Source organism: Rhinolophus sinicus, chromosome 1 (assembly GCF_057876585.1).
Source record: "Rhinolophus sinicus isolate RSI-liver-muscle chromosome 1, RSI-T2T, whole genome shotgun sequence".
Classification (NCBI taxonomy): domain Eukaryota; kingdom Metazoa; phylum Chordata; class Mammalia; order Chiroptera; family Rhinolophidae; genus Rhinolophus; species Rhinolophus sinicus.
In genome coordinates this window covers 91,811,584-91,827,076 of record NC_142501.1, presented here as the reverse complement: position 1 = coordinate 91,827,076, position 15,493 = coordinate 91,811,584, and the positions used below count along the sequence as shown (strand labels likewise).

Below are 15,493 nucleotides of genomic sequence, written 5' to 3'. Positions count from 1 at the left end.
TGTATTGGAACACCCTCCCTGCTCACCTGCTCTGGTCCCCAGTGACTCCTTTCTTTACCCGAAGATAAAGAAAATATTGAAAGGAAGACATTTTGATGACATTCAGGACATCAAGGGTAATACGATGACAGCTCTGATAGCCACTTCAGAAAAAGAGTTCCAAAATTGCTTTGGAGGGTGGACTAGGCACTGGCGTTGGTGCATAGCTTCCCAAGGGGAGTACTTGGAAGGTGACTGTAGTGCTATTCAGCAATCAGGTGTGTAGCACTTTTTCTAGGATGAGTTCATGAACTTAATTGTCCGACCTCATAGGACTCTGTAACTCTTTTTCACTTTCTGATATACAGGACCCATCTTTCCATGTTACTATAAGAACTACTCATCCTTTTAAATAACTATTCCATTTATGGAGATGTTATGTAACATACACACCATAAATACTAGGAAAAACAGTTATCTGTAAATGAAATCCTCTAGAATCAATTGAAAAACCATTACAACTTACAAGACAGTTCAATAAGGTGATCATACATATATATACATATGTATTTCAATATATTTTCTTTAAACCATTAATAACTCAGGTTTTGAAAATAAGACAAAGATTTCGAAATCCTTCTCCTTAACCCTAGACTAGAAGAGAATTATATATAACATTTTAGAGAATTCACTTTGCAGAGCAAGCAATTCAGAAAATGCAGGTACACTATACGTAAAATCAAATAGCAATATATATTTCACTAATAAAATATTGCTAAAACCTGAAGTTTTAAAAGAATTAAAAATAAACTTGCTAAAATCATATGATTTAAAAATGTTCACTGTAGATAATCTGAAAAAAAGAAAAATCATGTGTAGATACCTCTGAACAGTGATAATCACTGGTAATATTTAGGTGCATCCATTCGGCCTCTTCCTATGAACATAAAAAGTGGCATGCTCTTCTCATTTCTTCTTTATTTCTGTTACAATATGGTATTTTAAAAAGTACTATATATTAGACTATATTTTGGTATCTGGAAGGACATGCTGTCTTTCCCCTCCACTAATTCTGCTTTATCAAAATTTGATTTGGGTATCTTTAACATGTTTTCTCTACGAAATGAATTAAAAACATTTTGTCTAGCTCTATAAAACACTTCATAGACTTTTCTTTGGTACGTTTGCCTATAATGATGCCTGAGCAAGGACTCTGGAGTCAAACTGCCTGGGTCTACATTCTAGTTCTGCCTCTCAGCAGCCATCTAAGCGGCGGTAACAAACCACTGCAAAGCTCCGAGCTTCAGTTTTCTCACATTTAAAATGAGAGCAATTCGTTCTGCCAGTAAGACGGCTGCGAGGATTAACCAAGTGACTCAATACAAGCACTTAGAAAGCTGCCTGGCAAAAAACTCAACACCCAATAAATTTTAGCTATCATCATCATACAAACATTTTTTATGTCATTAAATATTATTCGAAAATGTAAGTCTAACTGGCTGCATACTATTCAGTTGAATGGATGTTTACTGAGTCCCATACTACTGGGCATTTAGGGAACTTTATATTTCCACACAGGAATATATGCATCCATCTATAATCCTGTTCTCCTCTCTCGTACAAAAGGAAAGCAAAGAAAACATGTATCAAAGTTGTCTGTGATATCACATTTGTCTTCTGAGACAACTTACAGTGACCTTGGAAATATGTAGGGTAATTTCTCTTATGTTATGTGATATTGCATGTCAAACGGAGAGTCTTCTGCAGAGCAGCTCTTGGGAAAGGAGGAAGGAGAGAGGGAAGGGCCGAGTGGGGTGACCAGAAGGGAGCGAAACCTCCATGTAGACTTTAACAGGAATGTACAGCGAAAGGACGCATGGACAGTTGCTTTCTTAGACCATGATGTCTTAATCTTTAGTACCTGATACCTAGTGTTAAGTTTAAAAACTTAAAAAGAACTACTCAAATACTCACAAATCCACCTTCAAGGCAGAACACATTTCCAGGATTTCTTAGGAATGAGTGTGGAAGCCTCTCAAAGGAACTGATCACAGCAGACAGATAAGACCAAGGATTACTCATTCGATTCATGTAAGTGAATGAAGGAATCATCAGAAGAACTTCTCCAGTTCTAAAAGACCTGAAGATTAGCCAAGTTTGCTGTTCCTCGGCCTCAGATTCAGAAATGTGGCGTGAAGCCTGCTCTCCGCCTGCACAACCATGAGGGCCGAAGGCTCAGCTCTGAGGGAGCTCATGCAGTATGCTCTTCCTGAGATAAGGCTGACACGCAAAAGGGATAAACCCTTCATGTCCTACTGACACAACGCATACTTTGTAAAATCTGAACATTTCCCTCTTAAACCACGCCACGGGCACGTGGCAGATATCTGAACTCCCCTGGTCTCAATGCCATAAAAAGAACATCGTCCGAAGGAAGGGAAAAAAAAGGAAAAACTTGCTGAAATAAACTTGTTTAGCTGTACATGCGTATCTGTGTACACATATCCTCCCAGAGAAAAAGGAGTTCATTGTTTATTCTGTTAATCTTTTCTTCTAAGACTAAGATGTCAATGCCCCAACAAGGTGCTACAGAAACTCTAAGAAACAGGACAAGTTATTTGAACCCAAGTATTAAAAGAAAAGGTCTGAATTCTGATCAGTTATCTAGCTGTTCACTAACATTTGCTTTTCGGTTTGTGATAGTGCTATTAACCCACCTAAATTAGTTTTAGAAATAATTATACTTAGAAATATTCTGAGATATTTTAGGAAACATTTCATAAATAAATTTTAACCATACTAATTTGGGTTTACTTCCAATTATAAGGATTTTATGAAAGTATTAAAATTATTTCCACATATGTGGGTCAAAAAATGTACACACACTTTAAGAAAGGAAAAATCTATTAAAATTGTGATACAATGAATGACACTAGCATTCATTTGATTAATGCCATCTTTTGAGAAGACATCATACTACAAATTGCTACTGTAATTCAACTACTTTACCTTCTAAATTGCTGATTTGATCCTCTGCTTTATCTAATCCACTATTGATTCTACCTACTGTATTCTTTACTTCAGTTATTACACTCTTCATTTCTGACTGGTTCTTTTTTATGTGTTTCTATCTCATTTTTAGGTTTCCTATCTCCTTGTTGAAGTTCTCCCTGAGATCACTGAGCATCCTTATAACCAGTGTTTGGAACTCTGCGTCTGATAGATTGCTTGTCTCCATTTCGTTTAGTTCTATTTCTGGAGCTTTGTGCTGTTCTTTCATTTGGGACATGTTTCTTTGTCTCCCCATTTTGGCTGCCTCCCTGTGTTTGTTTGTATTAGGTAGGGCTGCTATGTCTCCCGGTCTTAGTAGAGTGGCCTTATGTAGTAGGTGTGCTGTGGGAACCAGTGGCTCAGTCTCCCTTGTCATCTGAGCTGAGTGCTGCTGGCATGCCCCTTGTATGGGCCACCTGGTATTATCTTATCTCCATGAATGTAGTCATTATTCATTAAATTGCTCAATCTGAAAATCTCAGAATCATTCTTGACTCCACCTTTCCCACTAATGTCTATATCCAATCCGCCACAAAGTCGTATTGATTCTGTTTCCAAATATTTTCCCTGTAATTAACTACACAGTTTCATCTGCATTACCACTGGTGTACTCTTTTATTGCTTCTCTAAATTGCTGTCACAATGATCTTCCAATAGAAAACTTAATCTCGACACTATCCTACTTTAAATAATATCTATCCCGTGGCAGCAGGCTGTCACCAGAGTCCAATCTTCACAATGAATAATATACGAGCATCCAGGCCCTTCACAGGCTGCCACATCCTACCACTCCACTCCAGCCTCATTTTCTCAAGGCTTTTTTGTAATATATTGAGATTATATTATCCAATTTTTCCTCCTTCACTCTAAATCTAAATATTAAACCATCCCTAAATTCTTAAGATAAGCTGTACTTAGTACAGTGTTTCCTTGAAAATAAGACCGGGTCTTATATTTTTGCTCCAAAAGACGCATTAGGGCATATGTTCAGGGATGTCATCCTGAAAAATCATGCTAGGGCTTATTTTTTGATTAGGTCTTATTTTTGGGGAGACAAGGTCATAGTACAGTATTTTTACCCATTGCTGAATGTGCTAATATTTTATTTAGAATTTTTGTATCTACATTTGTAGGTAATATTGGCCTCTGATTTTTCTGTATTGTCTCCAGATTTAGCACCTAAGTTATGCTAAACTCATGAAATAAGTCAGAAAACTTTCCTTTTATTGTATTTTTTGGAGCCATTGTTATAAGGTAGGAATGATTTGCAGTTTTATATTTGGTGGAACTTGCTTCTAAAAACAACTAGACTTTGTATCACTGGTAGGAAAATTTTAAACTGACTTAAATTTGTTGGTGTCAAGGACTACTCAGGTTTGGTAAGTTACATAATGGGCATAAAGTTCATCCTATTTTCCTATGATTTTAAATGTCTCTTTTGTAGGTGTAGATGCATCTCCTTTTCCTTTCCCAAAAACTGTTTATCTATATCTGGTCTCTTTTTTCTTGAACAATCCATCCCTCTATCTTTTGTATCTAATTGTAAGACTCCAAGAACCAGATTTTGATTTTGTTAATCTACTCTATGGTTTCTTTGTTTTGTGTCATTAATTTCTGCTTTTATTTCCTTCATTTTTTTGCAGGGGCTTTACTCTAATGTTCTTTCTCTAATTTCTTGAGTGATGCTTACCTCATTATTGTTGATCTTCTAATATGCATTCAAGGGTAAAAAATTTCACCTAAGAAGTGGAGCACCCCACAAATTTTGACATACAATGTTTTCACTGTTGTTCTATATGTTTTCCAGCTTCCCTTAGGATTTGTACTATGACTTATGAATTATTAAAAATGAGCTCTAAAAAATTTCCAAATGTATGGAATTAAGTTGGTATACTGATTTCTAATTTTACTACATTATATTCAGAGAACTTGGTCAGAATAGTACAAATTCATAGTCATTTGTTGGACTTGTTCTAGGATTTGGTATGGGATCACTTTTTATAAATGCTTCATGTGTACTTGTAAAGAACGCACATTTTCTAATTGTTGGGTACAGGGTTCTATATGTACTCTTAAAGACTGTTGTGTCTTTCATATTGTTTTCTGTTTTTTGTCATCTGTTTGATCTGCTAAATTTCTCAATATGATTGTGAACTTGTGAATTTCTCTTTTTGGGCGATGTTCTTGGGTACACAGAGCTTCAAGTATACTATATTTTTCCGGTAAATTATTCCTTTTCTTATTATATAATTAATACTTTTATATCTAACACTGCTTTTCTGCTTTAAAGCCTATTTTGCAATAGTGATAGAGCTCTATTGCCTTCTTTTTGGTTAGTGTCTACCCAGCATATCTTTCTAAAAACCGTTTTACTTTCATTCTGTATCATTTTGTTTAGGTATATTTCTCAAAAATAGCATATTTATTCATTCAACAAATATTAGGTGTCTGACATTGCTCTAGGAGCTGTGACATATGAACAAAGTCCCTGCCCTCATGGAATTTAAATTTTATAGACTATTGGCTGAACTTTAAAATAGCCTATAGCTGGATTTTGTATTTTCCATTTGTCTTCAATAAAATTTAACCTATTTATTAGGTTGGTACAAAAGTTATTGTGGTTTAGAAGGTTAAAAAGTAATTGCAAAAACCGCAATTACTTTTGCACCAACCTAATATTTAATGTATTACTAACATATTTAGATTTATTTCTAACATTATTTTTGGTAACTTACATATGTTTTTCCCACCACCTTCCTTTCCTGACTTCTAATGAATGGGTTAACAAAATTTTTATCCAACCTTTTCCTTATTTTGAAGTTTTATCTTTTATTTCTATTACATGGTTGCCTACACGTAATATTTAACATGTATAAGTTGACAAATTCAAAGTTATCATGTATCTACTCTCCTTACTCTACAACACAAAGACTTTATATAACATTATGACTGGTCCCACTTACCATTTATTGTTTTAAATCCCTCACCAAATTTGCCGTTGTTATTGAATTAATATTTATGCTCAATGCTTATTTATATTTGCCTACACATTCATTCTTCCCACCCACCAACACTGCTTCTGGAATTGCACAATCTTTCTTATTGAAGCAGTCCATTTTTAATGAGTGAGCACAAATGATAAGCTCTCTCAGTGTTTGTCTGAAAATATTATTTTGTTCATGTTTCTGGGTGCAGAATTTTAGATTTGTAGTTATTCTTCCTCAGCACTTTAAAGATATTTATTATCCCACTCTTATTCCTTTTATTGATTCTATTAAATCTACTGACAAATTCTTTTATCATGGTAGGTAATCTATCTGTTCTCTCTGATGTTCTGCAGTTTCACTAAAATATTTCTATGTGTGAATACTGATCTTGCTCAAAACTTGTAGAGCTTTTTCAGTTTGAAGATTCATGATTTCATCAATTCTGGAAATATATTTTTATCCATTCTAATATTGTTTCTTCTGAATTTTCTCTCTGATCTTTCTTAAAACTACTATCAGATGAATGTTGTAACTTCTCAGTCTATCTTACATGTCTCTTAATCTCTCTGATATTTTGTCACATTTCATCTCTCTGTGCTGTGTTTTGGGTAACTTCTGCTGTGGTACCTTCCAAATCATTAATTCTCTTTTCAGATGTGTTAATTTGTTCATTAAGTTTCTAATTGAATGACTAGATTTTTTTGTTTCATTTCATATTGATTTGGCAAATCTACATGTAGTTTTTTTTTATAGTCTATTTCCCCCCCAATGCTTACTGTGTACCAAGCAGTGTTCCAAGAGCTTAATGTAATTTAATTAATTTAATGCTCATAAAAACAAACTGAAGTAGGTACAATTATCACCCCAATTTTATAGATGAGAAACTGGAGAACAGAGATCTAAAATAACATAGTAAAGTTCATTTGATGAATAAGTCACAGAGATGGAACTCTAATACAAAGAGTCTAGCTTCAGAGCCTGTGCTTTTTTTTTTTAATAATTAAAATAATTATATTTCATATTGAAAATTTCCAAACATACACAAAAGGAGAAAAAAGAAAGAACCCTCATATACCCATGGCCATCTACAAAAACCATCATTATATTGTTCTACTTGTTTACTTTATCCTTCCTTTACTTTATTTGCTGGATTATTTCTTTCTTAAAAAAAAGACAAAACAACAAAACTTAATTTTGAGAAAATCGTTGACTCACATGCAGTTGTAAGAAATAACACAAAAATAGCCAAAGAACCATGAAACAGGAGAACAAAGTCAGAAGACTCATACTTCCTTATTTTAAAAGTTACCACAAAGCTTACAATAATCAAGACAGCGTGACATCAGCATAAGGATAGAAAAATAGAGCAATGGAACAGAATTGCAAGTCCAGAAACAAATTTTAACTTTCATAGTCAATTTTTTACATATGTACCAAGACAATTTAATAAAAAAGAATTCTCTTTTCAACAAATGGTGAGGGGACAAATGGACAACTACATGCATAAAAATGACAATGGCCCTCTATCTTGCAACATATAGAAGAATGAACTCAAAATGGATCACAGACCTAAATAAATGTAAGAGCTGAAACTATAATACTTTTATGAGAGAAACATAGGAGTAAACACTGGGGGTGCCAAAAAAATGTACACAAGCGGACACTTTGGTCAATGTTGCCCAAGCAGTAGTTTGCCGTAATCAGAAGTGTCTGGACGCTGATGGTAACCACTTTGAGCACCTCTTGTAATTGCAGAAGTCAACCGTGAGTTGTATTCATCTTTTGTTATTGGTACATATTGAGTATTACAATTTTAATAGATTTTTCCTTTCTTAAAATGTGTATATATTTTTTGGCACTCTCTGTATTTATGACCTTGAGTTAGGCAATGATTTCGGAGCTACCATGTTTCCCCGAAAATAAAACCTAGCTGCACAATCAGCTCTAATGTGTCTTTTGGAGCAAAAATTAATATAAGACTTGGTATTATATTATATTATATTATATTATATTATATTATATTATACTCGGTCTTATATTAACTTTTGCTCCAAAAGACGCATTAGAGCTGACTGTCCAGCTAGGTCTTATTTTTGGGAAAACATGGAATGACACCAAAAAAGCACAAATGGCAAAATAAAAAGCCAAGTAAATTAGACTATATCAAAATTTAAAAACTTATGCTGCAAACTATAGCATCAAGAAAGTAAAATGAGAATCCACAGAATGGAAGAAAATATTTACAAGTCATGTATCTGATAAAGGACTTGTACCCAGAACTTTTATAGGTCAATAAGAAAAAATAACCAATTAAAAAATGGGTAAAGGTTTGAATGGACATTTCTCCAAAGAAGATATGCAAACAAGCAATAAGCACATGAAAATATGTTCAACATATTTTAGTTACTGGGGAAATGTAATCGAAATCATGATGAAATACCACATCACATCCTCTAGAATGGCTATAACAAGAAAGAATAACAAATGTGGGTGAAAATATGGAGGAACGCTTATATAATGCTAGTGAAAATCTAAAATGGTGCAGCTCTTCGGAATACAGTTTGGCAGTTCCTTAAAAGCTTAAGTACAGAGTTACCATATGACCCAGCAATTCTATTCTTAGGTATAGACTCAAGATAATTGAAAACATACAAGGTCGGACAATTAAGTTCGTGAACTCATCCTAGAAAAAGTGCTACATACCTCACTACTGAATATCACTACTATCACCTTCCAAGTACTCCCCTTGGGAAGCTATGCACCAACGCCAGCACCTCGTTCACCCTTCAAAGCCATTTTGGAACTCTTTTCTGGAGTGGCCATCAGAGCTGTTGTCGTATTACCCTTGATGTCCTGAATGTCATCAAAATGTCTTCCTTTCAATATTTCCTTTATCTTTGGGTAAAGGAAGAAGTCATTGGGGGCCAGATCAGGTGAGTAGGGTGGGTGTTCCACACAGTTATTTGTTTACTGGCTAAAAACTCCCTCACAGACAGTGCCATGTGAGCTGGTGCATTGTCGTGATGCAAGAGCCATGAATTGTTGGCAAAAAGTTCAGGTTGTCTTTTTTAGCCTTTCAGCACTTCCAAATAGCAAACTTGGTTAACTGTCCAGTTGGTACAAATGCATAATAAATAATCCCTCTGATATTAAAAAAGGTTAGCAACATCGCTGCAACAAGTTCGCAAACTTAACTGTCAGACCTCGTATTCCTATGCAAAAAAAACATTGTGTATGAGTATTCATAGCAGTATTATTCACTTAGTAAAAAAAGAGAGATAACCCAAATATCCAGTAACTTATGACTGGATAAATAAAATACGGTTTATCCAAAATGAAGTATTATTCATCCATAAAAAGGAATGAAGTACTTATACATGCTACAAATATGAACGGCACTTGAAAATACTCTGCTAAGTAAAATAAACAACACATAAGGGTACATATTATATAATTTCACTTATATGAAATGCACAGAATAGGCAAATCCAGATACATAGAGTAGATTAGTGGTTGCTAGGTCTGGGAAAAGAGAGAATGACTAAATATGAACAACTTGAGCATCAAAATTAATAATGCTTTCAATTGATTAAAACATATTGAATATACTAATGCTACCATATTTATATTACAATATAAATGTATCAAATTAGTATGTTGTTTGTCAAATATATCTCAGTTACAAAAAACACACTGAATATATAATAACATACGCAACTGAATGATACTAAAGAAAAAAGATACTAAAAAACGTAGGAGTTTGTGGCGGTGTTTATACATCCCTGGATTTACAGAGAAACATTGAATTGTATACTTTAAATGGGTAGGTTATATGGTAAATAAATTATATCTTTAAAAAGTACTTAAAATAGGTAAATTAATAATAAAATAACGTGTGGTCCTATGAATAATGTTTTTGTTTTCAAAAGAAGTAGGAGAAAGGGAAACAAAAGTAATTTGTCATCAGTGAAGTTTGTTAGGGCATCAACTCATTAAACACACACACAGACACACGCACACGCTCACTTTTTTTGCCATCTTATGAATGAAATTTCAGGGTAACAAAATAGCTCCAATAGATGAGGGAAAGATAAATACAAAATAATTTTCATTAATAAATGCAGGATGAATAATCATCGGTGAAATTTTAAATAAGATACCAGGGTTTCTGTATCCTTTGGACATGACCTCTATTACTCTTGCTTTCTGGCAAAGGTGGGCCAACTTTATCTTGCACATTTCTTGCCCCAGATCTGAAATCAGCCATTGTTCCAAAGAGCTTATTCAGTTCAGTGGAAGTCATGATGTGGGTGCTGGGTCCTCAATGGTGCAAGATTATTATTGTTTCTAGGCTGTTTCAGTAAGAACTAGGAAATACTGTTATTTTTTTAAAGAGGGAGAAAATTATGAATTAGCAATATTTTCAACTGAAATATAAGATTCTAGATCTTAATCTAGAATAAGTTTAAAAACTTATAAGTTTTTACTTAACTTCTTTGATTTTATATCTTTTTTTCTTTTATGCTGAAAAATCCTGGTTCCTAACAATAATAATAATAATATAATTGCTTGTTATTTGTTTTACCCATGAACATAATTCTTTTGACAATACCAATACAGTTACTATCAAAATGCCTTCAGGATAATTTCTTTTTTTTTTAAATTAAAGTTTATTGGGGTGACAATGGTTAGTCAAGTTACATAGGTTTCAAGTGTACAATTCTGTAATCCATCATCTATATATCACATTGTGTGTTCACCATCCAGAGTCATTAAATGGGATCAAATATATAATGATGGCAGGATAAATTAAAAAATTTTTTTGCATGTTTTCCTTCTCATTGGAGTATATCTTACTAAGGGTGTACAGAAAAGAAACCTGTATTATATAGATTAGTTGAAATAATTTGCTCTACGTGGCTATGTCAAGACGATAAAATACACGATTCACTTATTTCAATTTGTTTTCAAATTTCACCAATTGCTTTCCCTCCCTTTCTGATCTAATTTTATTTTTGATTATGTAAGACATTCATATGATTCTAGAGTCAGAACTCTATAGAATTACAGAGTTAGAATGTACATTCAGAGAAGACTTGCTTCTTCCTTTTCTCCTCTATCCTATTTCCCTTCCTCTTTTTATAGGTAATGTTTTGGGTAAATTTTTTATTTATTGTTGTATTTTTCTTTTATGCAATTGTAAGAAAACATACACTCTCACAAAGATTTAGATGTTCACATGCTTTTCTTAGAGAAAGTAGAATATTAAGTACACTATTTTGCATCTTGCTTTTTCATTTAACAATATATTTCAGGAGTCATTCCCTATCAAGAGATCTTTCATTCCTTTCTATAGCTGCATAGTACTTCACTCTATTAGATATACTATAATTGACTGAACCAATTTCCCACTGTGGAACATCTGGGTTATTTCTAATCTATTGCTACTACAAATACTGTAGCAAATACTACAATAGCAAATATTGAACTCTTTTGTATATATGTTGTTTTGTATTTTTGAAGATGTATCTTTGGGATGGATTCCTAGAAGTGAAGTTTCTGGGTCAAAAAGTCAAAGCACAGATAAGTAATTTGAGGAGACGTTGCTAAATTCCCTCTACAGGAGGTGTACATTTTGCATTCCCACCAGTAGAGCATTAAGAATTACTGAGCTGCAAAGCCTTGTCATCTGAGGACGATGCTGTCAGACTCTCGGTTTTGGCCCAAGGCACCTCATTTTGCCTCTATCTTAATATGAGTGAGGTTGGGTGTCTTTCAGATGTTTAAAGGCCATCTACGTTTCTTCTATTCATATCTTGGACCATTTTCCGCCCTATGAAATTGTTATTTTCTTCTCAATTTTTAGGAATGCCTTTTATTAGGCATATTAACTCTTCGAGATGTAAGTTGCAATATCTTTTCTGTAGTTTGACATTTGTCTTAATTTTCAGATCCCATACTCTTAACTATTACACTATATTGCATCCACTGTTCTTTCCTTAGAGCCGTACACTTTATCTTTTAAAAATACTGCTCCCCTATGATCTCAAGTCTCTAGAAGTGACCCTCCTGCCTGGTACATCTTCCTCACAGCGGCCTGACTGGGAGCTCATCTGAAGAGGCACCGATTTTTTTTTTTTTTGTCGGAACACTGTGAAGTTTGGGCTGTTGAAGAACCCCACCAGTGATATTGTGATGGCTTCTGTGAGGCTATAAAGGGGCATCCAAGTCTGGGATACATTTTTATACTAATATTTGTGGTAGGAACATCCCACACCAAGTGGGAGTGTAAATGTGTACTCTAAATCTGCAGGAGATACAATCCAGTCTTTAGAATTTTAACATCGTTAAAGGGGACTTTGGGTTCCTTCCCAGTCATGACAGAGAAAAGCTTCTTTGTCATCTACCAGTGGTAGACATTTCACTAAATTAATCTTGCTTTCTCTTGCATTACACTCCTCTGACTTTCCTATCCTACATCAGAGGTTCACTTCCAACTCCCCACCTTATGTGATCCTAATGTCTCACCTCTTTTCCTCATCGAGGCTTACGACACAGCTCTCAGTCCCAACTGGGTCAGAACCAGTCACAACTCCCCAGGGCTGTTGCTGCATGAGTCCACACACCTCATCTCTGCCTTTCAACCCCCTCTTTGCTTCTGACACCTGGAGATTTTCCTTTCTCTCAATAAGCTCAATCATGCACCACAAATTTTGAGAGGTGGTTAAAGCTTATCAAGCACTATCGTGAGGTTTGGAACAAAAGTGTGTCAGTGTTATCTGGAAGCTCTGTTAGGTTCTAATAATCTGTTCACATATCTTTTCCTCCAATAGATTGTTGAGTTCATGAGAGCTGGGACAGACTCCTTCACCTCAATACCAAGCCAGTTTCTAACAAAATTGCCAGCATACATAAGCATACATTTATCAGATTCAGGAATCTATTTTCCATAGTTGGTACAAAGTGAAAATAGGTTAGTAGTTCCCACATTTTCTACCATTTCAGACTGTAAATTCTTATTTTTGAAGCAATGAGCTTCATATTTTAAAAGCTTCTTCTATCAAATTACCTTCATTAATGTACTTATTTATTTTTATTATAATAAAATATAGATATACACACCAAACAGAATTTCTCTTGCCTATGAAAAATCCAGCATTACCACAATGAGTTATCTCAGCCAGGAAAGATAACAGACATTTTCACTAGTTTTATCCCCAATAAAAACATAATTGTTGTTACTTATACTAGTTTGAAAAAACTCGAGAATCTAGGGATTCTGGTTTATAAATATTTATAACTTTTTAAAAAAGTTTCTTCATATATGAATGGATTTATGTATGAAAAGGAGAACTTTTGGTTATATTCATGCATTTACTTTAGTGGATTTTTAAAAAAGGCTTCATGTAATTTTCCTTTCTTATCTCGAGTATTCTTGGATACATCTCCATTTATGGCATTAAGCTCAAAGAAAACTGATTTTTCAACATATTCTGCATTTCCTATCAAAACCCTACTCCTCCCTCCTCTTGGTAGAAAGCAAAGAAAAGAACAAAAATACACCAAACTGTCTATCTGCTTGTTTGTAGGAACCTAGTCTCTTCCGTCTCATAAGAATTATTCATTAATTCTTAGAATGGCTTGTATGGGATTCCTGGCTTCTGTAACACATTATAGCTGTGGGGAATTTTCGAACATAGTTAATAGATTTCACTAAGGTGAAGACTTGCTTCCCAGCTGCCAGGAAGAAAGTACTAATATTAATAGTTAATTCTGATTATCACGTATCTTTAACACTCTCCTCTACTGCCATGCAGCTTTTAACTTTGAATTCTGGAGGATATACTTTCTCTCTTCAAACAACTATTAACATGAAGGTAAAGATGTATTCAGCATTTTTCAATTGAAAAACACATTATATATGGATTTCTATTCTACTCCTAACTTTTGAGAGCTGTCCTGTTTTTTGGCAAGGCCATGGTGTGTAACTGCAATGCCACTGGGGCGAACACGTCAGAGCCAGATCTCTAAGCCAGTCCTGAGATTAGCTCATGGACTGCAGTTCCAGGAACGAAACACCTTGTAGGCCAACCTGCCTGCGCTGACCCAAACCAAGTCTGAAATGAGACTGTTCAAAAACAAAGTGTGACTGAGACTTTATTCCTGGTCACGGCCTCACTTCCTAGCACATACTTCGTCATCTTTGCAATAAACCTAAAGTAACCCCACTCCAGTTTTAATGTCATTAGGGTCATTTCTGCCAGCTGTATCTGTTCTCAAAGAAAGAGAAGCCTACATTCTGCAAAGCAACCAGAATATTTAAAGGGAATATTAGCCAGACCCAGTGACACTAACCACCATACTTAAGGAAAGACGAAAATGTCGGCAGGTGTTTTCTGTGATTCTAGAAATCTGCGAACAAACACCAGGATCCAAGAGCATTTATCGGTTTTGTCTGTGGTTTAGGTTATTGGGGTGGCAGAGGATACAGTTAAAATTTTACAGATACAGAAAGCCATAAAAAAGAGAACTGACTCTAAATAAATCTCTTCACATGTAACTGAAAAGACAGGTTTAAAAAAAAACCCAACTTAGATGGTATTAAACACAAGTTAAAAAAAAATCATTTTCTCAAGGATGGTGGTACAAATGATAGTTATCAGTTATAATGCACCCAACCTAGTAATTTAGTGCTGCTAAGTAGAAAGGTTTAGTATTCTCCCTTCAAAGACCTTTTCTTTAGTAAATACACAGAAATTAACTTTAAGTTATTTAATGCTTTTTATTAGAAAACCATTTTCTCCTGTTTGAGGACTAGCTAAGTAGGAAGAGAGACAATCTTCAAGAATTCTAAGCAGTTTAAAAACACTCAGGAAAAAAAATGCACTTTAGATAACAAGTGAGTTAAAGTAAGAAGTTTTGAGGGAATTTTATCTTTTCTTTTTATAAAATCATGGTCTGTGTGTGGGAGAGGAAAGAATAGACTCAAAATGTAAGTTAAGTGTAAATTACACACTCATATGTATACACTGAAGTATCTTCAGATAAACCCGGGGGATATGAAAGCATTCAGATTCTCACTGGAAGCCATTCACACTGAAAACAAGTGACACAGACCAAACTGCAGTAACGCCTTTTCTGCCTTAGCTGAGAACTCATTACAAAAGGATGTTTCGGTGCAAACTTTTCTATATGGTTAACTTGTTAAAATTGTCATACAATGACCAGTGCATGCTTGGTGTCTCTTATTATCTAAAGAGACTTCTTTTTGTGTGAAATTGAGCTAATTGACTTTTGCATAAAGGGAGAAAAAGAAAACTGACATTTTAAAATCAGGTCTTTATAAAAAATGTTTAAATTATACAAAAGTATCTTAAATGATCTCATATATTGTTGCAATACTTCACTTATCATCTGATACACTCAAGCATTTGAAAAACTTGGATTTCTAAAAAGAAACAAGAACCATCAATCAT

At 34.4% G+C, this 15,493-nt stretch overlaps 1 protein-coding gene across 14 annotated transcripts in view; it reads right to left on the bottom strand.

Moving 5' to 3' along the window:
• ERC1 (ELKS/RAB6-interacting/CAST family member 1) overlaps nt 1–15,493 on the bottom strand; it is a 491,277-nt gene that overhangs the window by 76,549 nt on the left and 399,235 nt on the right. The gene's annotated exons all lie outside the window — the stretch shown is intronic.